Source organism: Chrysemys picta, chromosome 5, assembly GCF_011386835.1.
Source record: "Chrysemys picta bellii isolate R12L10 chromosome 5, ASM1138683v2, whole genome shotgun sequence".
In the NCBI taxonomy this organism is placed as follows: domain Eukaryota; kingdom Metazoa; phylum Chordata; order Testudines; family Emydidae; genus Chrysemys; species Chrysemys picta.
In genome coordinates, this window is record NC_088795.1 from 129,695,169 (window position 1) to 129,721,811 (window position 26,643).

At 43.4% G+C, this 26,643-nt stretch overlaps 1 protein-coding gene across 2 annotated transcripts in view; it reads right to left on the reverse strand.

Annotated features, from left to right (window-relative positions):
- Nucleotides 1-15,790: 15,790 nt before the first annotated feature.
- Nucleotides 15,791-26,643, reverse strand: part of KRCC1 (lysine rich coiled-coil 1) — a 49,617-nt gene continuing 38,764 nt past the window's right edge. For both annotated transcript variants that reach the window (XR_010601640.1, XR_010601639.1), the window contains 3 exons: nucleotides 26,284-26,489; nucleotides 25,231-25,335; nucleotides 15,791-23,149 (listed from right to left, as the gene is read on the reverse strand). The gene's annotated coding sequence lies outside the window, so the exon portion shown is untranslated. The remainder of the gene's footprint in view (nucleotides 23,150-25,230; nucleotides 25,336-26,283; nucleotides 26,490-26,643) is intronic.

Here is a 26,643-nt window from a genome sequence, read left to right on the forward strand (position 1 = left end):
CCAACTTCACTCTAGTAAACAAAGTCTTCACTTGCAAGTCTCATCTTCATGGATGGGAAGAGTAAACAACAAAGTCCTTGGTCCCTTTCAATCTTCCACTCTAGTCCATCTGGTGTCAATGGGTCTTCCTTTTTGGGCAGCACGTACCACCTTCTGTTGGACACTAGCATTTCACGCTAACTAATGTCTCTCTCCTGTCTGGTGATGTACACAGTTACAAAGGCTTACAATGCAAATGCTCAAACATTACCTTACAATGTGGGATACAGAGGTTATGAGTGAGATTAAGGCAGAAATTATCGTTCTAATACCTATTTTAACAATACTAACACACAGGTGACCCAGACTGGTTCCAGCCATATATTTGTCAGTGTTTGGTGGAGACATGGGGATCTGAGCATGAGCTGGTACATGCTTTCGAGCTACACAGAGCTCTTCTTCTGGTCTAGGAAGCGTATTCAGAGTGTCACAGTTAAATATAAGGTGGAACAGTATTTAGCTGCGACACTCTGAGTACATTTGCCAGACCTGAAGAAGAGCTCTATGTAAGCTCAAAAGCTTGTCTCTCTCACCGATAGAAATTGTCCAATAAAATATATTACCTCACTCACTTTGTCTGGCTATTTTCACACAATTCAGTATCTTTTTGAGTTAAGTTGTTTCTTTTTGAGTTAAGTTGTTTCTTTTTGAGTTAAGTTGCATTTCAGCTGTATGGGGGAGCATGCCATCCATTTGTTTGTTTCCCTTCTCTGTTAATGGTAGAATGGTATTTCTTCTGTTGTGACACACTCCCCCTGTTAACACACTCTGCGCCAAGGCTTATTTGAAAAGAATGGTATCTCCTGGGTACTTCTGCAGAATTTGGGTGACATTAATGACATTCCTATAATGAAGGATTCCACCTGGTTATAAGTGCATTTCTCAGAACTCATAGAGAACTGGTGCCCTTCCAAAGTTTTTAATTTGTTTGAGAAGCTGAAATCAAATGCTTTTCTAGCCAGGCTCAACTCAAGCATTCAGAATTTCATAGTTTGAAGGGGTAAAATGTTTAGAAGTTTCTAAGTGCTTTCAATGGACTTAGAGTCTTAAGTCACGGAGGCATTTTTGAAAATCTTATTCAGTGTATTTACCCCCTCCCCCTCAATCCCACACAACCACCCTCTGGATGTCTTAGAATCAGTGCTTAATTTGTAATGACAGAGATGCTGGTGCTCAAGCAATTAGCTACCAGGGCTCAAGCAATTTTTTTTACTTTCCTAGCTGACACGGGAAGCCCAGAGGGGCCGGAGCTGTGAACTGCCAAGCCTAGAGGTGCAGGGGCTCAGCGCCGGCAAGCCCTGGCGCAAATTAAGCACTGCTTAGAATAACATATGACCATTACAGGATTGATTCTGGGATGAATTTATCAAGAGAGATTTGTGAAAATATCTAATACAATTGCACCTCTGAGATTTTATTTAAAGAGGGGCACGGCATTTCATGGGATATGGCAGCGGCAAAGACACCCATTTTTGAATCTCCTACCACACTCTGTGAACTCAAGAGCATTTCCAGTTTCATCGGTGCAGGGACACTATTGTAAACCTGCTATAAACGAGAGCAGAATGAGGCTCATTACCCTTTCCTGGGTTCTACCTTTCTAGCCATTACAGTGTCTCTTTTCCCTTTCCAAGTGATCCACTGGGGACGATTTATTATTTAATCTCCATCACACATGGCACTTTAAACATACCTAAGACAAGATTCCCTGTCCAAGGACTTTATGCTTTAATTCAGACAAGAAAATATGATATACAAGTTAGTTCATGCCCTAATTGGCAAGGGGAAAGCTGTGGCAGCAAGATCAACGTGGAAAGGTTATATAAAAGTAGTTTTAAAACCTAGCAATCAAACATTCTTGGCGCCTACCAAGTGGATTGCTCTTCCAGGCAAACAAGATCTATAGGGAGTGGGAGAAGCAGGTGAAAGAAGAATTTAGGGTTGGGATGAAGGAAGGGAAGGAAATAGGTGTGTAGAGAGAGGCACTGTAGGGAAGGCTAATGCACTGGACTGGGACTTACGTGAGCTGGGTTCTAGTCCCTGATCTGCTGTTGGATAAGTTGGGTAAGTTGCTTTCCCCATCTGTAAAAGGGGGTTAATGATACTTACCTAATTGTAAATTGCTTTGAGATCTACTGATGAGAAGAGGTAGATATGATTGTTGATGTGAAATTGTGCACAATTGACCTTGAATTTGATGTAGTAAGATTATTATTTGTATTACAATAGTGCCTGGAAGCCCCAACCAAGATCCAGGCCCCATTGTGCTACGCACCGTACAGACACATGGTAAGGGACGGGTCCTGCCTCAAAGTGCTTACAGTCGACAGCCAGCCAAAGAGAGTGTGTGGGGAAGGAAGGTGATCTCCATTTTACAGATGGAGAACTGAGGCACGGCGAGATCAAGTGATTTGCCCAGAGTCACACAGCAAGTCTGTGATAGTGGAACCGACTGACCTTCAATCTCCTGGAACCTCAGTGCAGTGCACTGTCACAAGAAAATGTTCTTCTTGGTAGGAGACAGGATTCAAGTGAGAGGATGCGAAGTCCAGTGATTTAGAGGACGAAGGAAGACGAGGATGATCTTCACAGTGGTTTTACAGAGAAGAAATAAAAGAAAGCCAGAGACTGAGAGGTTGCCATGCTTAAAGCAAAAGATGACTAATAGCGAAGTAGAGGAAAGGATGGAGTCTAATGATATTATGGAGGAAAAAGCCCCAGAACTGCGTGACAGCCTGGATTTCGGAGGTTAGGGGAGAAGGACATAACATGAGATCTGAAACTGCATGCACTGTCTCATGACTGCCATTTGCAATATTCACTTTTCACTCTACCAGTGACCCGACTCTCCGGGCCTGGCGCTGAACAGAGAGGTACAATGAACACGTGGCTATTGAAGGAAGTGGTTTCTTTAGCGATGATAACGCTGTCAGCTCTCTCAGAACTTCCTGTCATGCTCTTGCAGCTTTGCCCCCACCTCCCCACACAGCAGTTCAGTCAGGGTGGCTACAAGAATCTGAGACTAAATATCTGCCGGCGATGTTTTGCTTTTGGTGGCACGGCAAATGGGAACCCACACAAGAGATAAAGCTGCAGTGCTTGTGAACAGTTACAGCTAACTGAGGGAATTTAGTCCCCCATTTCCATAGTGTCTGAACACCTCAAAACCTCACCACAGCCCGGAAAGGGAGGGACGTGCTATATTTACACATGCAGTTGCCATGCCAGCGTGGGCACCTCCAAGAACTCAGGGCAGACCTGTGGTCAGCCTCACTTATGGAAATGAGTTCTTTAGTACTGAAATGAGCTGGGTGAGGAAGCCCAAGGTCTCTTCTTCCCCACCATCGGCGGGTTGGGGAGATTTGTAATCCTGAAGCCCTTTCCTCCCCAAGTGATCAGTTCACCAAGGTGGTTTGGAAACTAAACTTAGTTGAGGCTAGCTGCATTAGCAAATTGTAAATATGATATTAAAAGGCAAGAACACAATCTAGTTATTGGCCTAGAAGCAGGAATCATTGGGTGAAATTCTCTGGTCTGTGTTATGCAGGAGGTCAGGTTGGATGATCATTCTTGTCCCTTCTGGCCGTAAAATGAATGAATTTCAATGAAGTGAAAGCCGTTTCTATGCAAATCACAGAATAATGTCACTGGGGCTTATGCAACTGTTGCAACAATGAAGGGCATTAGATACAACTAAGCCATGGTACAATAAAAGGGAAGAGTGAGTTAAATCTCTTAAACAAAGAAGACAGTCTGAATTAATTCTCCTACAAACTGAATTGAGGTATGTCCACTGGGACATCCATGTAAAAGTAGCAGTGAAGGGGTTAATTCTCCCTCCGCCCCAATTTCAGATAGGCCATATTTGAATGCAGGAAGGTGTTACTATTATTTATTGTTAGTGTTGCAGTAACTCCTACATACCCCCACTCCGATCAGGAGCCCTTAGGGCCAGCAGAATCCTTGCCCCAAAGAGCTATCTCTTCTCCCCCTCATGCAGAACAGCTTAGCTACAGGGTTTGGTTTTGCTGCAAGCCATAGGTGCCGACTCAGTGGGTGCTCCGGGGCTGGAGCACCCACGGGGAAAAATTGGTGGGTGCTCTGCTCTGCACCCACCGGCAGCTCCCCGCCCCAGCTCACCTCCGCTCCGCCTCCTCCCCTGAGCGCGCCACGGCTCCGCTTCCCCCCCCTCCCTCCCAGTGCTTCCCGCCGCGAAACAGCTGATTCATGGCGGCAAGCGCTGGGAGGGAGTGGGGGAGAAGGGGAAATGCGGCGCGCTTGGGGAAGAGGTGGGGCTGGGGCGGGGATTTGGGGAAGGGATCCAATAGGGACAGGGAGGGGGCGGAGCTGGGGCGGGGACTTTGGGGAAGGGTTTGGGACGGGGGCAGGGCAGGGCAGGAGGAGGCAGGGCCAGGGGCGAGCACCCACGGGCGCCTGGAAAAGTTGGCGCCTATGCTGCAAGCCACAGGAGATTGTAGATCTCACACAAGCAGGAGAAAGGAAAACAAATCTCACTGTAACACATGGGCTCCATGCCATCGGTGGGAACTTTAACTAGGCTCTTTCCCACCCCCTCCATGCATCTGGTCATGACTCCTATAGAAGGCAGTTGTATGGGGAGTTTGCAATGTAAGGGTTTAACACAATAAACATGTACTAGAATATTACGTTCAATCAGTTTTTGAAACCACCATGTATACATAGTGTCAAGTATCAGGGGGTAGCCGTGTTAGTCTGTATCTACAAAAACAACAAGGAGTCTGGTGGCACCTTAAAGACTGGTTAGTCTTTAAGGTGCCACCAGACTCCTTGTTGTTCATGTATACATAGTTCAGCTGTTTACTGATGAGTGAACAATGCCTAGGCCTGAATGGCTTTACTACTAGAAAACATTTAGGAAGTGGGTAACATGTTAACCTATTAGACAACCCATTGCAAAGAAGTACTACAGTATTCTACAGGATTGGTAAACTATTGCTTATAATAGTATCACAACACTGTTTAGGGCTATTACTGTTGGGGTTTTCTGCAAGAGAAAACATGGGATGGGGGAGAAGCGTTTTAAGTGGGGCTGGTCAAATAGTTAAACAGACAAAACCCAGATACATTAATATTTTCATGACTAAAAGTGCCAAGCTTGGTTTGCCACGTTTTGCAGGGTTGTATGATTGGTTATTCATGAGTATTTGGATGATCACGGTGCACAGGTGAAAATGGTTGTGAACTATGAACTTTTCAAGACTTTTAGCATAAATGGTTACTGGTCTGAAAATTCCTAGTGGGAGTTTATTGTTCTCTAGAAACTATACTGTCATGGTTCCAGGGCTAGCTGCACCTCTACTGACCTTCTGATCTATTTTAGTGCCCACTCCTTTTTGCCCATAGCTGTCTCACAATCATTGTACTCTCAGACCAGGACCCATTGTATCCCGTGTATGCCAACCATTTATCACCTTACAGGCCCAACTGGGTTTCAAGCTGCCGTGTTTCCTCCCAGAGGTGACCAGTGACAGTGACCAATGACTTGCTTAAAACAATGTATTTATGTTTAGTGATTGGAACAAAGCATCAGAGGAAAAGGTATTTTAAAACTACAATGCTCACTAAAGAGAGCTCCGATCCAGGAGGTTACTAGTGGAGTTCCTCAAGGTTCGGTCTTGGGACCTCATTTAATATTTTCATTCATTTTTGGCTCAAAAAGTGGGAGTGCGCTAATAACATTTGTGGATGACAAAAAGTTGGGAGGTGTATACCAATATGGAGGAGGACCAGAATATCATACAAGGAGATTTGGATGCCCTTGAAATCTGGAATAATAAAAATGGGATAAAACTTAATAGCACAAAGTGCAAGGTCAGGCACTTAGGGACTAACAACAAGAATTTTTCTATAAGCTGGGGATGTATCAGTTGGAAGTGACAGAGAAGAAAGACCGAGTATGTTGGTTGATCACAGGATGACTATGAGCTGCCAATGTGATACGGCCCTGAAAAAGGCTAGTGCAATCTTAGGATGCATCAGGTGAAGTATTTCCAGTAGAGACACAGAAGTGTTATTATCATTATACAAGGAACTGGTGAGACCTCATCTGGAATGCTGTGTGCATTTCTGGTCTCCCATGTTTAAGGAAGATGAATTCAAACTGGAACAGGTGCAGAGAAGGACTATTAGGATGATTGGAGGAATGGAAAACCTACTTTATGAGAGGATATGTAAGGAACTTGGCCTATTTAGCCTAACAAAATGAAGGCTGAGGGGGATATGATTGCTATCTATAAATACATCAAAGGGATTAAACACCATGGAGGGAGAGGAGTTATTTAAGTTAAGGGTCAATATTGGCACAAGAACAAATGGGTATAAACTGGCCATCACTAAGTTTAGGCTTGAAATTAAATGAAGATATCTAACCATCAAAGGACTGATGTTCTGTAACAGCCTTCCAAGGGGAGTAGTGGGTGCAAAAAACCTAACTTGTTTTAAGACTGAGCTTGATAAGTTTATGGAGGGGATGTTATGATGATGTTGCCTACAATGGCATATGGCCCATCTACATCTGCTATTAGCAAATACCTCCATGGCCAGAGATGAGACACTAGAGGGAGAGGGCTTGGAGTTAGTACAGTGAATGGTTTGCCAGGTGTCTGGCTGGCAGGTCTTGCCCACATGCTCCGGGTCTAACTGATCACCATGTTTGGGGTCGGGAAGGAATTTTCTCCTAGGTCAGATTGGCAGAGACCCCTAGGGGTTTTTTCGCCATCTTCTGCAGTGTGTGCCATGGGTCATTTGCTGGATTGAACTAGAGTCCATGGTGGATTCTCTTTAACTTGACGTCTATAAATAAAGAGCCGAGGACTTCAGTAATTCAGCCAGAGGTTATGGACTTATTACAAGAGTGAATGGCCTGCAATGTGCAGGAGATCAGACTAGATGATCATGATGGTCCCTTCTGGCCTTTATGGGTATGTCTACACTACAATGAGACTCCTGTGGTTGGCCTGGGTCAGCTGACTTGGGCTCATGGGGCTGCTTAATTGTGGTGTAGACGTTCGGGCTCTGCTCTGGGGCCCTTCCCCATTTGTGGAGTCCCAGGGCTTGGGCTCCAGCTCAAGCCCAAATGTCTACATTGCAATTAAACAGCCCCTTAGCCCGAACCCCATGAGATCAAGTCAGCTGACTTGGACCAGCCGCAGGTTTTTAAATGCAGTGTAGACATACCTAAAGTCTATGAGTCTATGAAAGCGGCTATTAAGGCTACCTGCTCTGGCATTGTTGGACTAAATGAGGGGGTCTCTGGTCTGTGTTTTAAGTGGAGCTGGTCAAATAGTTAAACAGACAAAACCCAGATACATTAATATTTTCATGACTAAAAGTGCCAAGCTTGGTTTGCCACGTTTTGCAGGGTTGTATGATTGGTTATTCATGAGTATTTGGAGGATCACGGTGCACGGTGAGGGGGTTGGACCAGATGACCTCCTCAGGTCCCTTCCAACCCTGATATTCTATGATTGTCTCTTAATGATCCTTAAACATAAGCTGTTGGGTGGCTCTTTCCTTAGGATACCTAAATAGATCCCCTAGGGTGAAATATCATTTCATTATATGGTACAAACACACCACACTAGTGACAGACCCCGATACAATATTAATAATTATTAAAGAGCAACCCCACATGTTATCACAAATGCCAGGTGTCCTCAGTGACTAATCGTACAGCGCAAAAAGCAAACTTTCAAAGAAAACAACCAATGAGATTGGAAGTTATTCATAGAATGCGTCAGCAAATACGTATGAGTAATGAACACAATCACAACAATCAGGATTAGTTCAGCATAATTCTCTAACCACAAATGACATTTTTAATGAACATTATCTGAAAGAAACTGTTCAGCCAGCAGTCTAAGTAGGTGATCCCTTTCATGAGGGTATTTATAATTAAAAACAATTTATAAGTAGAGATGGCTGAACACTGGAATTTCCATTCTGTGGGAAATTCTGATATTTTGACATTTGTTTTTGTCCCAAATTGGCTGCATCAGCACATGACTCCCATGATGCACACTGTGAGTTCAACCAGTGGAGATACTGAAGTGCATCATGGGAGATGTAGTCAAACCAGGCAGCCCAGCCCATTGAGAAGAATGGGGCACACTCATATGGACACCACAACTGCTCAAGCAAACGTCAAACTGAACTGGAAAACAATATTTCTATTTCATAGAATATCAGGGTTTGAAGGGACCTCAGGAGGTCATCTAGTCTAACCCCCTGCTCAAAGCAGGACCAATCCCTAGACAGATTTCTACCCCAGTTCCCTAAATGGCCCCCTCAAGGATTGGGCTCACAACCCTGGCTTTAGCAGGTCAATGCTCAAACCACTGAGCTACCCCTCCCCCCTAAAATATGGAGATATACCTATCTCACAGAACTGGAAGGGACCCCGAAAGGTCATTGTGTCCAGCCCCCTGCCTTGATTTAACAAACTAAAATGTTTCAATTTTTCCAATGGAACAATAAAACAATTTCAATGGAAAATTCCTCACCAGCTCTGTTTAAAAGCTTCACATTTTACTTTTAAACTTAAGTATCGCCATAAAAGGTAGTGTCTAAAACTTTAGGGTGTTTTAAACAAAAAGGACAGGAATTAAAAAGTTGTTGGCTGCTATTTTAATGAATGGCATTTGTGATTCTTTTTACAGGGAAGGGGGAAAAAAGCAAATAACTTTTTTTTTTATGCTGCTCTGAGCTGAACTGTGGTTTGAGAGACAAATTTTTGTTTTTGTTTATGCAGGTGCAGTTTTGCACCAAAAATGTAGGTCATTGTACATCAAGGACATAAACAGCTAAGTAATGCTAAATTGTAGGTACAAAATTTCACCCTAAAAGATGTGGGCTAGCATCAGAAAATCTGGTATGTGTCAAAGAAATGTAACAAGTCAAAAATTAAAAGCATCACAAGTGAAAATAATGTGAAATTTACTGAGATCTACTAGAAAACTGGCAAGCAGATTTCTTTACCAATAGGATCAAACATGTGAGATACACACTGGGGATTTACACAATAGCACTTCAGAGTCTGAGTGTTTATTACAGGTGACAGGTGCAAGGACTGTGGAGCTAGAAAGCTACACAATGAAATCCGGTGCACTGCCTGTGACCTTAGTTTGAAGAACAGCTGTTAAAATGAGTATGCTTAAAACTGATAATGCAACTAGTGTTATTTAGCGTGCAACTGATACTTGCAAGGGGAAAACAATTACCATTTTAAAATTACTTTAGAGAGAGAGAAAAAAATCCCAGCGAGGGCAGATGTAGCGTTTAGAAGAGTCAGTATCATCCAATTGCTTTTTTGCAAAGCATTCAACAAGACTGAAAATTCTCCATTTTATTCCACAGAGTAGATTTCAGAGCTGGTATCCTGGGGCTGACTACGTGCACAGGACTCCCACAGGTTGAAATGTTATGTAGTAGGTAGAACTTTGAGGAGCTTTATGATCTGAGAGAGAGTGGAATTGAGATCTGCCATGTGGATCAAAGATTAGGGTTTTTAAAATGGTTTTCTACCTTCATGTTTTAAATAACTTGGCTCTTTTGGGCACAAATTTCAATTGGTAGTTTGAAGCACCTTATTAATTAGGGACTCCTATACATCCTACACTGCTCCCAGGCCCATTAAAATTAAATTTACCATAACTAAAACCCCATAAATATAACAAAAGTTGTTTGTGTGACCCTCTAGCTCAGTGCATTACCTTGCCATGTGGCTGCATTCGCTCGCCTTACTTCTTGTTTTTCTAATCTTTCTGGTGTTTCTCACCTCCACCTGCTCTTGTTTCAACTTAGGCCCTGATCCAGACATTGACTCCATGGCCCAAATCCTCACCTGGTACAAATTGGCATATTTCCACCAACTTTAATAGAGCTACGTCAGTTCACCCAGCTAAGACTATGTTAATCCCCTACATCCGGTCCAAGCCCCAATGACTTCTGTGCATGTGGGTACCAGGATCTGTTTGCACAGCCAGTTGCAAGCCTGGGGCCTTGGAGTGTCAACTCCGCAGGCAGGGAATCAGTTTGTATTTGTGCTGCCATGCACGTCTAGAGCACTCTCCGAGTAGTAAATAAATCATAATGATGCTGCTGGTTACTACTGGGAAAGTGCCTGCAATTCATGTGTTGCTTTATGGACATTGCAGGGAAAAAGAGGTCCCTGCTCTAAATAGTTAACCATCTGGTTAGGAGACAGAGATGGAGGAAGGGGGATGGAATCGTCCTAGCAAATTCCAAATGGATCAATCTCTGGCAAGGTGCGTAAAGTTGTTTGCTTGCATATTCACTTTATATCCATCATTGGTACCATCACGATCCATCACTGTTGCCACCAACGCACAGGACACTTTTGCAAGGTTTCATTGGTCATTTTCACCTTGGCGACAAAGAAACTCTTGGCCATTTCAGTTACACGGACAACTGACGAGACTGTTGCTGATCACTGGCTTTGGTATAAACACCCTCACCCCAACTGAATCAGCCAACTCCAGAAGACAGGGGGATGGAATAAACCATAGTGGCTGAAAAGCAAGGGTTTGCCTCTGCCACGCCTGCTCCATTTTAAATTTCTTTTTCTTTAAATGATCTCAAATAACTCGTTTTACTAACTCGCGTCTAGGAAGTATAAACAAAGTGCAACCTTTATGGGACGTACACATACAGAAAGCTTAAAAAATGGAAATCTTTAATATAGTGTTTTTAGTAAATACATTACTCTTTAAGGAGCAGAAATATGACACTTCATGAGAAGTTAAGGCAATGAAAATTATACGTAAAATTAACCAAGTAAATAATAAAAAATTGCATAGTCTCTGTAGAAAATAAAATGCCCAGGAAAAAAGAATAAGGCCTAATTGATGGATTTTTTAGTGTAATTTGAAGTAATAATAAATAATAAAACAAACTTCATTGTGCTGAAACCTGTTGCATATAATTGGTTACAAACTTTTTACCCTCTGAATATTTATCCCTTTATACAGTGCATTTACATCTTTAAACTAAGCCTCAGAACCTCCTATTATCCCCATTTTACAGATGGGCAAACTGAAGCACAGATGAGTTAAGTGACAGCCCCAAGCTCTTGCAGATAGTCAATGACAAAGTTATGCTTGTAGCAGGCTAAGCAGAGACAGAGAAAGGCGATCTTGAGTTCCTAAATCACAAGGTTTGGATCACACTTGTAGTATCAGCACAATTTCCTAGTGTAGCTGAACCTATTGAAACTAACTAGCAGATAGCATACAATGAAAGCACCTGTCTGCAACTGCAAATGGCTGCTGCCATCTATGGGTCAAAACCAGTAGTGTACATAGATGTGGAAATACCATAGAATCAATAACACCGAGGAGTCATTGTGGCACCTTAGAAACTAACAAATTTATTTGGGCATAAGCTTTCGTGGCTGAGCCCACTTCATCAGATGCATGGAATGGAAAATACAGTAGCAGGTATATACATAGTACATGAAAAGATGGGAGTTGCCTTACCAAGTGGGGGGTGAGGGGTCAGTCTAACGAGACAATTCAATTAACAGTAGAATACCAAGGAAGGAAAAATCACTTTTGTAGTGGTAATGAGGGTGGCTCATTTCAAACAGTTGACAAGAAGGTGTGAGTAACAGTAGGGAGGAATTAGTATGGGGAAATTAGGTTTTGTAATGACCCAACCACTCCCAGTCTTTATTCAGGCCTGATTTGATGGTGTCCAGTTTGCAAATTAATCCCAGTTCTGCAGTTTCACGTTGGAGTCTGTTTTTGAAGTTTTTTTGTTGAAGAATTGCCACTTTTCAGTCTGTTATTGAGTGACTAGACAGATTGAAGTGCTCTCCTACTGGTTTTTGAATGTTGTAATTCCTGATGTCTGACTTGTGTCCATTTATTCTTTTGCATAGGGACTGTCCGGTTTGGTCAATGTACATGGCAGAGGGGCATTGCTGGCCAATGTACATTGGCCAAACCAGACAGTCTCTACGCAAAAGAATAAATTAACATGGCTACCACTCTGAAACCTCACTTCTTCAGATGCATCTGAAGAAGTGAGGTTTTTACCCACGAAAGCTTATGCCCAAATAAATCTGTTAGTCTTTAAGGTGCCACCAGACTCCTTGTTGTTTTTGTAGATACAGACTAACACGGCTACCCCCTGATACTCTGAAACCTGTCACCATAGAAGCAATGAGGCTATAATACCTAGTAAGGGACTGTATGCAGTTTACTAGCTTGTATTTTAAGTGAATTTAATGCTGGCAAAAGGTGGAAAGCTAACAGCTCTGGAGGTTGGAATCTCTATTGAGCTGTAGAGCAGGCAGTGGAAGTATAAGCTTTCCTCATATTGTTTCACTCCAGCTTCAAACGTCAGCTAGAGGGACTATTTGTAGGGATGAGAGGGTAATTCAGTTCCTCTGGCACACTCATTCCTTGCTCTTTTTGCTAAGGTAGTCAAACAAGACTGCCAGTTGTTGGGGTTTATGATGTGAACATCTGACCACTAGGAACTGGAGTGAGCCCATCAATCCATTTTCTTTAGGCCACTAAAGACCTATCAGAGGGCAAAACACAGTAGTCTGTGACTACTGACTAGACCAGATCAGACCAGTCAAGTCAGCAGGCTGCATGTAAGAGGCCCCATTACCAACACCCTAAGCAGTCTGCAATGCACCAGTTCCCCTCCCCATTTAACCATGTAAAATACCCACAGAAAATAGGGTAGTTAAGCAGTTAGGCCAAGTTTAGAATCATAGAATCATAGAATATCAGAGTTGGAAGGGACCTCAAGAGGTCATCTAGTCCAACCCCCTGCTCAAAGCAGGACCAATTCCCAGCTAAATCATCCCAGCCAGGGCTTTGTCAAGCCGGGCCTTAAAAACCTCCAAGGAAGGAGATCCCACCACCTCCCTAGGTAACGCATTCCAGTGTTTCACCACCCTCCTAGTGAAATAGTTTTTCCTGATATCCAACCTGGACCTCCCCCACTGCAACTTGAGACCATTGCTCCTTGTTCTGTCATCTGCCACCACTGAGAACAGCCGAACTCCATCCTCTTTGGAACCCCCCTTCAGGTAGTTGAAGGCTGCTATCAAATCCCCCCTCATTCTTCTCTTCTGGAGACTAAACAATCCCAGTAATTCCTTTTGGCACTAATATTCACAGCCCAGCAGTATGCATTGTTCTAGTTCTGGCCACAGTAACTAAAAACTACAGTAGGTGGAAAAGAATTGAAGAAATGAGTCTAGAAACACTAGTTCTGTATTAATTCTGAAGGTCTTGTCTACACTGGGACATCCAGGAAAATTAATCCAAATGAACTAAAGGAGTGAATTTGAAGTGGATTAGTTAACCTGCACTAAATCCCTGGGAGGATGCGGTTATTCAGAATTAAAGTGGCCATAATTCAGTTTAGTATAATTCACCGTGGAAGTTAATTAAGATAAGGCCACTTTAATTCTGACTGAGGGTGTTCACACCGGGGTTTAATGTGGTTTCACTAATCTACTTCAAATTCACACCTTTGGTTAATTCAGATTAATTTTCTGGATTCATGTAGACAAGCCCTCTAACTACGTGTAGCTTGCATTCAGGAGTTAAGCTGCTTCGGAGAAGAGCCATTGGTTTGAATGGTGCAGAATAATGTATAAATAGGCTTTCATGGCACCTCTTTGGAGAGGGACCATGTGCTGTGTTCCTATAACCTTCTGAATGAATTAAGTAGCCAGGGTCAGAAAGCTTATTTTGCAATGGTTACAAAATCAGTAATTTTGCTTAGGGAGCCTATGCTCTATAAAATGTACCTGCATAAGTCAGACTTAATAGGAGCTTAATGCATAGCCCATGCGGAGAAGAGATCCTAGTCTGGCTTGTTACAACAGCATTCAGCTATTCACCTCTGTAGTTAGTGTAGAAGATCTTATCACCATAAAAAGAGACAAAAAGACCTCTACTTCTTAGGTGTTTATTGGCTGTTCCTGCATATTCTTCAGACAGCTGGATGGGTACTGTGAGGCATCTTCTCTGTGTTCTGCTACCTCCTAGATCACCAGGAGCCTTATATTAACATACTGTTCTAAGCGTCACAGAAATACCTCCTTGCCAGTGTTCGAGTGAGCAACTAGCTGCTATATTGAATAGATCTAGCTTTGCTTCCCCCACTCTCCTGGCTTCCAAGAAATCCCCCAAAGACCCACTTGTTCCATGAGGCACTCAGGCTATAGAACCACTTCTGCACTCTGTGTCTGAGAGTTGCGTATTGCTCTGTATCACACCCGCTTATGGCGCCAGACTATACGCTATAAGGTGTGGGGACTCTTCTTTATCCAGCACATTCACACTTTGTCCAATGCCAGGCAACATTAACAGTACTATATAAATAATTAATGGTATTAGGCACTGGCTAACTCTTAAAGGGCATGAAAACCTAGGCCGGCTTCTTAATGGGGGAATCTCCACTTCGGATATTCCAGTCTAGGTCCTAGAGTATCTAAGGGCCCTGGATTATTGATAATCATCATCCCAACAAATGATTCATACACCTGTGGTATTTATGTGTGACACAGTGCACTCGCATATCATGAGCCCCTCTTGTCGGCTGGGTGTGGTGCTGCAATCTTCTTTTTCTCCTGGCACCCCCTGTAGGCTGCTGACCTCACGAGGCAGGTCTTCAGTGGCTCAGCCCTCCCTCCAAGTCACACACAGACAGTAGGCATGAATGAACCCCTTCTGGAGTACTCAAGTCCAAAACACACACAAAGATCTTCCAATTCCCTGGCTCAAATTGGACTCAGCCTCTCCTGCCTGAAGGTGCCTTCTCTCTTCAGCCCCCTGGGGCTCTTTTAAATCTAGCCCTTTTCTTGGGCCCACTCCACTACTCCAGGTCCCAACCCAGGGACCCTGTAAACAGCAGCCCTGGACTACTTCCCTTAATAGTTGTTGCTGCATTCCCTGGACTGCTTCCCTCTTGGTCCCATCACATTCACCTGTTACCTTAGGGTTACAGTCTTTGGGTTCTCTCTGTCTGTTCCCTGTTTGAGCAGGGTCTCTACCAAGCTTCCACACCTGGAGAGTTTCTCTGTCCTATCCCTGCTTGAGCATGGTCACTCCCAGTACGCCTTGCCTGGAGAGTTTCAGTCTTAGGGTTACCATATTTCCACAATCAAAAAAGAGGACACGGAGGGGGGGAGGGGGCATCCTAGCCCTGCCCCCATCCACTCCCTCCCACTTCCCACCCCGACTGCCCCCCTCAGAACCCCCAACCCCCCCACTTCTTGTCCCCTGACTGCACTCTGCATGGAAGGGAGGGAGGGAGGGGGGGGGGAATCCCAGACCTTTTAACCTTGTTACTAATTCCTCCCAGACAGCTATTTAAAGACGCAAAAGCCAGACATGTCCGGGGAAATACGGACGGGTGGTAACCCTAAACAGTCTTCCAGCCCTACATCACCCTTCTCGTTCCAGCCAGGAACAGACCTGCTCAGACCCTGTAGCTCCTTTTATCTGAGCCTATTATTCTCTGAGTGGCTGCTTTCCTGCAGCCTTTCTAGACAGTGCTGGAGGACCCACCTTCACTGCTCCTTTGCTAGGGCAGGGTGTGGTAAGACTACAAGGCCTCCAGGAGGGGCCTCAAAGAGCCTGGTACTCCCCATCACAGAATGCAACATGGACTTGTATATCAATTTCAGGAACAGTAAAACAGTTGCTTAACACCCAAACAGTCCAAAGAAAATAAAATGTTTATTTCTAGATTAAGAACATCTATAAATATCATATTTATTAAAGTTCATGAAATCTGATTTAATTTAATACACAAGGCAAAAATCAATCATATTGAAAACCACAGCATTGCAATTATTGTTAAAAAACAGGAATAAAAATTTAATGAACCCAGGAAAATCCATTGGAGAACAAGTCCTCATTTACAATGGTGGTCTAGCTGAGAAACAAAGGTGCCCAATCCTGCAAATACTTCTGCACACAACTAAATTTTCTCAAGTTTTTGAAAGACTTGAGCCCAATTAACTAATTGTTAATTAAGAGACAGAGACTCAAAGGAGATACAATCATAAGAACATAAGAATGGCCATACTGGGTCAGAGTAATGGTCCATCTACCCCAGTATCCTGTCCTCTGACAGTGGCCAGTGTCAGATGCTACAGAGGGAATGAACAGAACAGGGCAATTTATTGAGTGATCCATCCCGTCTACCAGCCCCAGCTGCTGGCAGTCGGAGGTTTAGGGATAGCCAGAGCCTAGGGTTGCATTCCTGACCATCTTGGCTAATAGCCATTGATGGACCTATCCTCCAGGAACTTATCTAATTCTTTTCTGAATCCAGTTATACTTTTGGCCTTCACAACATCCCCTGGCAACGAGTTCCACAGGTTGACTGTGTTGTGTGAAGAAGTACTTATCTTTGTTTTAAACCTGGTGCCTATTCATTTCAAAGGGTGATCTCTGGTTCTTTTGCTATGTGAAGGGGTAAATAACACTTCCCCATTCACTTTCTCCACACCAGACATAATTTAACAGTCCTCCTTCATATCCCACCCCTTGATCATCTCTTTTCCAAAATGAACAGTCCCAGTATTTTTAATCTCTCCTACTAGGGAAGTTGTTCCATACCCTTAAATCATTTTTGTTGCCCTTCTCTGTACCTTTGCCAATTCTAATATATCTTTTTTGAGATGGGGTGACCAGAACTGCACGCAGTATTCAAGATATGGCTGTACCGTGTATTTATATAGTGGCATTATGATATTTTCTGTCTTTGATTATCTATCCCTTTCCTAATGGTTCCTAACATTCTGTTATCTTTTTTGATGGCTGCTGCACACTGAGCAGATGTTTTCAGAGAATTATCCATGATGATGCCAAGATCTTTCTTGAGTGGTAATAGCTAATTTAGAATCCATCATTTTGTATGTATATTTGGGATTAATTTTTCCAATGTGCATTACTTTATAATAAAAATATTTGGAATACCAGGCAAATGTTTGTTAAGCAACTTTTAAAAACTTTAATATACAATGCATATTAATAGTTATATTTGGCTCTTGCCATCTGTAGATCTCAAAGTGCATTAGAAAGGCAGGTATGTAACCATATCTCAGTTTTACAGATTGGAAAAATTCAAGGACACAGAAAGGACCAGTTATGATCATCTAGTCTGCTGGCCTGTTATGCAGGCAATCAAACTCACCCAGTAGTTTGTGCATCAAGCCTATAGCTTGTCTGAGCTATAGCGTATCTTTTAGAAAGAAAACCAGGCTTGGTTGAAAGACTTTAAGTGATGGAGGATCCATCACACCCCTAAATAAGTTGTTCCAATAGTGAGCTACCCTCACTCTTAAAAAATTGCGCCTTATTTTTAGTCTAAATTTGTCTACGTTCAGCTTCCAGCTACTAGATCTTGTCGTGCCGCCTTCTGCTAGATTAAAGAGGTGTTTACGGTCACAAATCTCTTCGCCACATATGTACTTGTAGACCATGATCAAGTCACTTAACTAGAGCTGATTGGAACGTTTTGGACTAAATGAAATTTAAATGATATTTTGAGAGATTCATTCTTTCTTTCTATCGATCACACCTCTATAGCCTGGTGGTGAGGCCACTGGGATGAGGAGATCCAGGTTCAAGTCTCTTCCCTCCCTGACTCAGAGAGATCTGGGATGAAAATCTCTTCTGGCAATCAGAGCAGAGACTTGAATGGTGCTCTCCCCCATCCGAGGCCCTACCCACCAGGCTATAGAATGTGTCACACACCTTCTAGGATCAAAAAGCTCAGGTTTTACTTGAAAATGAACATTTTGACACAATTCTGTTTTCACAAAATCATTCCGAAAAGTTTTGGTTTTGTTCCAAAAAGTTGCCACAAACCAGAATTATCACCCTCCACCCATCTCTAGTCATAACCTCCACTAGGATAAACTAACCTGGGTCTAGATCAGTCAGCAGGTGCGTAACAGAGCTAGGAACACTACCACCACTGATTTTAAACAAGTAATTTCAATTAATTTTCTGCATCATTTAAGATCATTTTTAGTATCAGGAAAACATTTGAATAGGGGATTCTTTTGCTGATGTGGCTGCTTGGTTTCTTCTCTGCCATCACTTTGAGCTCAGCCCCTCCAGTTCCCCTTGAAACCTTTTAGACTGATTTCACTTCCTGTTTGAATTTCTCCTCCTCAAGCTTCAAGGCTTTGCAAGAGCTCTTACATTGTTCATCCGCTCTAGATCCTTAGGTTCTTCTCTTCCCTCTCTCCTCACGAATCCTTTTATCTACTTCTCCCATTGTTAACTTTACACCTTTTTTCAAACAGGCCCCTATGCCTGAAGCAGCCTTCTGCCTCCCACACGCCAAAAACAACTTACTCTCCTCCTTCAAATCTTCCACTGCCCAAAAGTCATTGCTTTGGTGAGAACCTTCCTGTGCGTCCCCCACTCAAGGTCTCTTTGCGTTTCTAGGCCTGAATTGCCCAGCATATTATATTTGTTGGAGTTAGATTATAATTTGAGCCAAGGACCTTTTGTCCTTACACATTGTGTAAAGCAGTGCACATATAAAGCATTCTATGAAATAAAAGATGATGATGATGGATGTTCATAATCTGATGTGTATGGGATAACTCTTTGCACCTCACTAGTGCATAAACTGTGATTTTATTCTGAAAAGTGACTAGGTAGAAATGACACCACCTTACTCAGTGGATCTGCTCTCTGTTAATGTTCAGAAACACAAGGGCTGGCTTTAGTGACAAAAATAAAAAGCTTTTCCTCCTGCTAGTCCTAGTAGCAGGGCATAGGGTCTGAGGTTGTATATCACTAAATTCATTGTTAGTAGTAGATGTTTTACATTGTTCCAAAGTATGCCAAGCACTTCACAGGAAGTACAGCAAGGGACATGACCAAACAAGTGACAGTAATAAAGCAGTAAAATAAAATTAATGGAGATATCCTATCTCCTAGAACTGGAAGGGACCTTGAAAGGTCATCAAGTTCAGCCCCCTGCCTTCACTAGCAGGACCAAATACTGATTTTGCCCCAGATCCCTAAGTGGCCCCCTCAAAAATTGAACTCACAACCCTGGGTTTAGCAGGCCAATGCTCAAACCACTGGGCTATCCTCCCCGCAGAGGGACAAAGCAATACAATCACATGTGATGTAGCATATGTGCGTGCACAACATGACCAATCAACAGGTATTATAACCATGTAGTACTCCTGGGGGAATTCTGCGCTACTGAGTGGACACACAATTAATAAGCCATGCATAATTTTATTTTTTTGTGCAGAAAAAAGCTTCTGCCTAAATGTTGCTGTAGTTCTGCCTTTTGCCCACCAGAGGGCGCTGTGATGCTAGAACACAGCAGCCGCTCCCAGCCAGCTAGGGAAGAGAAAAATCCTTCCTTCTTCACAGTGCCTGTCAGGCCAGGTCAGAATACAGGGGCTATGGGGAGACAGACAGCATGGAGTGCTGGGGGGGTCAGAAAGGGGCTCATAAGGGCTAGTGGGAAGGACAGACTGGGCTGAATGGGAGTAGAGGCACAGGACCACAGGGGGGGAGAGAGGTACAAGGCCACATGGTGATGGGGGAGGGTGCTTGAGCTACATAGGGACAGAGGGTGGCTGAGTGGGGACACAGACATATGGGGACAGGGGGAGGGGGTACAGGGACACATAGGGACAGGGGAGTGAATGGGTGGGGGCACAGACACATGGGGATGAGGTACAGAGCCACATAGGGATGGGGAGGGGTGCAGGGCCACCTGGGGATGGGGGGAGTGCGTGTCTGAGTGGGAGTGGAGGGACACACGTTGACAGGGGGGGGAAAGAGGTGCAAGGACACATCAGGGACAGGGGCAGATGTGCCTGACTCAATGGGAGAGGCTAGGGGTCAGCCAGGGTCTGCATGGGGGAAGCTCCCTAACAATCTCTTCTTGCCCTTTCCCCCCCTCCCCCCAAAAAAACACAACCCATTCCATCCATTTCCCACCCAGACCCAACAACCCAACAACAAATTATAGGGTTTATAATTTTAAAAAGGCCAATTTTAACAAACTTAGGGGACTGGTAAGGGAAGTGGACTGGGCAAACGTATTAATGGATTTAAAAGCAGAAGAAGCCTGGGATTACTTTAAGTTAAAGATGCATGAGCTGTCGGAGGCCTGTATTCCAAAAAAGGGAAAAAGATTACTAAGCAAGAGATTTAGACCGAGCTGGATGAGCGACCGACTCAAAGGGGCGATTAGGAAAAAACAGAAAGCGTATAAAGAGTGGAAGAGGGGAGGGATCAGTAAGGAAATGTACCTAAGTGAAGTCAGAGAATGTAGAGATAGAGTGAGAAAGGCCAAAGGCCGTGTAGAGTTGGACCTAGCGAGGGGAATTAAAAGCAATAGTAAGAGTTTTTACAGCCACATAAATAGGAAGAAAGCAAAGAAAGAAGAAGTGGGACCGCTGAAGTCTATTGCCGGAGAGGAGATTAAAGACAATCTAGGCATGGCGCAATATCTTAATGAATATTTTGCATCGGTGTTTAATGAGGCCAATGAAGGTATTAGGGATACTAGCACCACTATAGAGGGGCATTCGGGATGGGGGATTACCGTATCCGAGGTGGAAACAAAACTTGAACGCCTTAATGGGGCTAAGTCGGGAGGACCGGACGATCTACATCCGAGAATATTGAAGGAATTGGCGCGGGAAATAGCAGGCCCGTTAGCGATAATATTTAATGAATCTGTAAACTCGGGGGTGGTCCCGTTAGACTGGAGAATAGCTAATGTGGTTCCTATTTTCAAGAAAGGGAAAAAAAGTGATCCGGGTAACTACAGGCCTGTTAGTCTAACATCTGTAGTGTGCAAGGTGTTAGAGAAAATTCTGAAAGAGAAACTAGTTGAGGACCTGGAGGGTAGTGGCAATTGCGATAAATTACAACATGGTTTTACGAAGGGCAGATCGTGCCAAACGAATCTGATCTCCTTCTTTGAGAAAGTAATGGATTTATTAGATAAGGGAAATGCGGTGGACCTAATATACCTGGATTTCAGTAAAGCGTTTGATACTGTACCCCATGAGGAATTATTGGTTAAACTGAAAAACATGGGGATCGATATGAAAATCCAGAAGTGGATAAGGAATTGGTTACTGGGGAGAATGCAGCGGGTTGTATTAAAGGGTGAACTGTCGGGTTGGAGGGAGGTTACTAGTGGAGTGCCTCAAGGTTCGGTTTTGGGACCCATTTTATTTAATCTATTTATAACTGACCTCGGAACCGATTGCAGGAGTGGGCTGATAAAATTTGCGGATGATACGAAGGTGGGAGGCGTTGTAAATTCGGAGGAGGACAGGGATATCCTGCAGGGAGACTTGAATGAGCTTGTGAATTGGAGTATCAGAAATAAGATGAAATTTAATAGTGAAAAGTGTAAGGTGATGCATTTGGGGATGACTAATAACAATTTTAGTTACAAGATGGGGACGCATTGGTTAGAAGTAACGGAAGAGGAGAAGGACCTAGGGGTTCTTGTAGACCGCAGGATGACTATGAGTCGACAATGTGACGTGGCGGTGAAAAAAGCCAATGCTGTCTTGGGATGCATTAGGCGAGGTATATCTAGTAGGGATAAGGAGGTCCTGCTTCCGTTGTACAAGGCGCTGGTGAGACCTCATTTGGAGTACTGTGTGCAGTTCTGGTCTCCCATGTTTAAAAAAGATGAACTCAAACTGGAACGGGTGCAGAGAAGGGCCACTAGGATGATCAGAGGAATGGAAAAGCTGTCGTACGAAAGGAGACTAGAGGAGCTTGGGTTGTTTAGTCTGACAAAGCGAAGGCTGAGGGGGGATATGATTGCTATCTTTAAATATATTAGAGGGATTAATACAAGGGAGGGAGAAGAATTATTCCAGCTTAGTACTAATGTGGATACCAGAACGAATGGATACAAACTGGCCGTGGGGAAGTTCAGGCTTGAAATTAGACGAAGGTTTCTGACCGTTAGAGGGGTGAAATATTGGAACGGCCTACCGAGGGAAACGGTGGGGGCGACGGACCTGTCCGGTTTTAAGATAAAGTTAGATAAGTTTATGGAGGGAATGGTTTAATGGTAAAACATAGTAGTCAAGGAAAGCCAAGCAATGGTGGGTAAATAGTATAATGGCTAACGGGGTCGGGCTGGAGACTCTTGCCTATATGCTCGTGGTCTTACTGATCGCCACATTTGGGGTCGGGAAGGAATTTTCCTCCAGGGCAGATTGGCTGAGCCTCTGGAGGTTTTTCGCCTTCCTCCGCAGCATGGGGCAGGGATCTCTAGCAGGAGGGTCTCTGCCGATTGCAGTCACTAAAAACAGGATTGGGGACTTCAACAGCAGAGTCCAGGGAAGGGGTAGGGACGGTTTTATGGCCTGCAGCATGCAGGGGGTCAGACCAGATGATCATAATGGTCCCTTCTGACCTTAAAGTCTATGAGTCTATAACCCTCCAAGTTCACAGCCAGGCCCCTTCCCAGCAATTTACTTCCCTCTCCCTCAGCTCCTCCATTACCCCTGACTCCCCCAAGCCTTTGCTCTGCTTCTGAGGGGTGTGGGAAATACGGTTCTGTATTGTAGTTTAAATGAATTATTACTCAGAATTCTGTATTAATATGCCTAATAAGGAATCTATTTTTCAAAAAAATTTTCCTGAATCTTTTTTGTTGGTCTGTATTGTTACAGACATACTTGCTGACTGGTATTTTGAAATAAATGACCAAAAATAATTGCAACTGGTGGGATTATATTGTGTTATTTTGACAAATAAAATATGCAGACTTTTAAAATAATTTTTAAATTTTTGGCACAGAACTTCCCCCGGAGTACCGTAGATATAATTGTTTGCTCATTTCTTGAGGGCACAACTGAAGAAGTGAGGGCACAACTGAAGAAGTCTCAACTAGGGACTGGAAAGAGGGTTGTTGCTTGGTGGACCAATGAGATCATCTGGATTAACGTTCTCAGAAGAATTAGGTAGAAAGTTGGGCAACTCATCTGGGATGCTGAGATAGCCTCTCCCCTGTGTTGTTTCTCTGCTCTGTACACCTGTAAAACACAAGAGAGGCTTTTGAAATCCATTGAAGTGTCTGAAATCTTTTTGAATCAACATGAAGGTTGACATATGAGCTACTCCATAGGGCAGAATGAGGAAGGGTAGATGGGTTCAGGGTTGACACTGAGAAAACGAGAACCTTTCCCTCTGTAAAGTATTTAAACACATTGCATCTATTTTTACTGGGGAGCTGAATGACTGGAATTATATTTTACGATGGGGACCCAGTGACCTCTTATGGGTTCATATATTTTCTATTCTAAACCCTGAAAAAATAAAAATTAAAACAGCCTCAAAAGATGTTTAAAAGGACACTGCCAAGTTGTTTAGACCCATAGTCAAGAGTTTTGCAGAGCCGAACATGAATAAAATTATTTTCAGTTAAAAAACGGAATAAAAGTATTAGGTATTCCCCCTGCAGTGATGGGCACTCAACTCCAACAGGAACTTGCTGGTGCGCAAAAACCACAATGGACTAGAAGCAGAAAGTGAAATCAACAAAGCCACTCTCCCTGTCGAAGCTGAACGAAGCATAAAAAGAATACAATTGGTGGCAAGGTAATTAGATTTCAATATGACAACTGAGTATACAGGGCTGTTAGTACAGAGATTTTAAAATATTTTTTAAAATTATCTTATATTTACAGTATTCCTTGCAAGAATTACAGGATTAAACATAAATCAACAGGGCTGGGGGGAGGTAAGTGATGTTTCCACCTTACTCTCTTGAGTCCAGCCTACACAGAGATTTGAGATCAGGCAGTAATCTTACATACAGTGGCCCTGATCCGCCAATCTGATCCACGCTGGCAGATCTCACACTTGTGCAGTATGCTATGGACATCAGTCCATGTGAATCAGACTGCAGGATCGGGGCCAGTCTGTGGTCACCAATATTCGCAGGAGTATGAATCGAGGATGGAGTCATCTATCTACTGTAAATATACCAGGCATTCTAAGTTCAAAGCAGGGATGAAGGCCTCTCCAGCACTGCTTCTGCAACCATGAAAAAGGACGTGGCTGACATCAGCATGGATGTGGAGAGATAGGGAGGAAGCATTAATTCTGAATATCCTTGACTTTGGTTATATTCACTCAGAACTGTAATGTTAAATTAACAGGTGTCTTTTGCTTTTTTTAAAAATGCTCCTGCAGAGCATTAGCCCCTTGTAAATGCTTTCAAAGGACACACGTACAGATTAGAATGGCAACAGAATCATAGAATATCAGGGTTGGAAGGGACCTCAGGAGGTCATCTAGTCCAACCCCCTGCTCAAAGCAGGACCAATCCCCAACTAAATCATCCCAGCCAGGGCTTTGTCAAGCCTGACCTTAAAAACCTCTAAGGAAGGAGATTCCACCACCTCCCTAGATAACCCATTCTAGTGCTTCACCACCCTTCTAGTGAAAAAGTTTTTCCTTATATCCAACCTAAATCTCTTCACTGCAATCTGAAACCATTACTCCTTGTTCTGTCATCTGGTACCACCGAGAACAGTCTGGGTCCATCCTCTTTGGAACCCCCTTTCAGGTAGTTGAAAGCAGCTATCAAATCCCTCCTCATTCTTCTCTTCTGCAGACTAAACAATCCCAGTTCCCTCAGCCTCTCCTCATAAGTCATGTGCTCCAGCCCCCTAATCATTTTTGTTACCTTCCACTGGACTCTTTCCAATTTTTCCACATCCTTCTTGTAGTGTGGGGCCCAAAACTGGACATAGTACTCCAGATGAGGCCTCACCAATGCAGAATAGAGGGGAATGATCACGTCCCTCGATCTACTGGCAATGCCCCTACTTATACAGCCCAAAATGCTATTTGCCTTCTTGGCAGCAAGGGCACACTGTTGACTCATAGAATCAGTTTGATTGTATACCATTGTATGAGCCATCATATGTACCATGTATCAGAACAATAGGAAGATTTATGTACTTTATACAGCTACTCACCAAAACTAATTCAAATACACGTCTCTGTGTGTATCAGATTAAAACAAACCTTACCAGAGACCTGCAACCACCACACAATAGGGGGTGGGCGATGTGGGAAGTTAGAGGGGGAAAATCAACAGACTTACCATATCTCCATAGGCAGGCACCAGCATTATTCAATGTTGAATGCGACAAACCAAGCCAGCAAGCGTAGCACAGCAAGTGGTGGGAAGCTCATTTTCATGGGCCCACTAGACAAATAAACACACATAGGGCAGAATGGGTGGCTTTAAGAAGTCACGTTTGCAGCATTTCACAACTATCCTTAATCTTACTAAAGTCAGAAGATTCAAAATTTGTTCAAATCCATTTTTAGGCACCTAAATGGGTGGCCTTTGATTTTCAGAGGTGCTGAGCACCCACAATTTCCAGTGAAGTCAACTGGAGCGGCACGTGATCAGCACTTCTGAAAACCAAAACAACTGATTTAGGTGCTTAAATTTTTACTTCTTATTATTATTTAAACACAGGGGTTAGAACATTTAAGGCTCAGGTTACATTTCTCCTGTGATCCATCAATGCAACACAGGCACATTCTGGCTCATACTCCAGATACATACATCTTGCTATTGTGATCACATTAAACCACACTAGCTCTGCACTTGTGGGAACTGTGGGAACACCAGAGCCCCTCAATGTGAGCAAAGACATGTAAGTCCTGTGTAACAGTTTCTCTTTGTATGCCCAACACAGGGTTACTGTATACAGCTTTATAAAAAGATGTTTGTTACAGTTATGCTACCTCTGATAGATAACAAGCCTGACAGAACATATTATATTGTTACATATATAGGCCTCCATCCTGCCATCTTTTGTGCCCTTCCATAAAACGGAACTAGTGGTTTCAATCCAGTTGCCAGTGTGATACGGGCAAGGCTAAGAGCAGTCCATGCTATTAAATCATTACAGATATTGGTGTAAAATAATAGCGTAGGATAAAAACTACAGTAGACCAAACAGTCATTATAAAGAAAATAGAGACTGGACATCAGCGCAAAAGTATATTCTGAATTTCTTATTCCCCACTGACATTAGCTTTCCTGTTTTGTCACATCTGAAGAGAAGGGGGACAGCGCAAAAGGGAAGAGCAGGAAGGGTTATGCCACTGTGACTACTTCTGCACTAAATACTGTACGTACCTGATGCCTTGCAAGCACCCACTCCTTACAGCCAAGCTGCACACTGTGTGTATAGCTTTGCACGTGTTAGCCTACATAACACCTTTGCCACAGGAACGGCTGAGGAGACAGCAGAGAGAGAGAGAGGAGTGTGGTTGATGTGTGAGGTCTGCCCAGAGCTCTCCTCTTTCCTTAGGATGAGAGATTGTTTTCTTTCATCTGCTAATCTAGAGAAAAAAAAAAAAAGAGAGATACAAAATACATAGAGCAGCCAGTTACGAATCTAGGGGGACATTCTCCCTCAGATTTGAGGGCCTGAATCTCATTTACAATAGAGCACTTTTACATCACTCTGGGAGTCAAAGCACCTTAAAACAGATG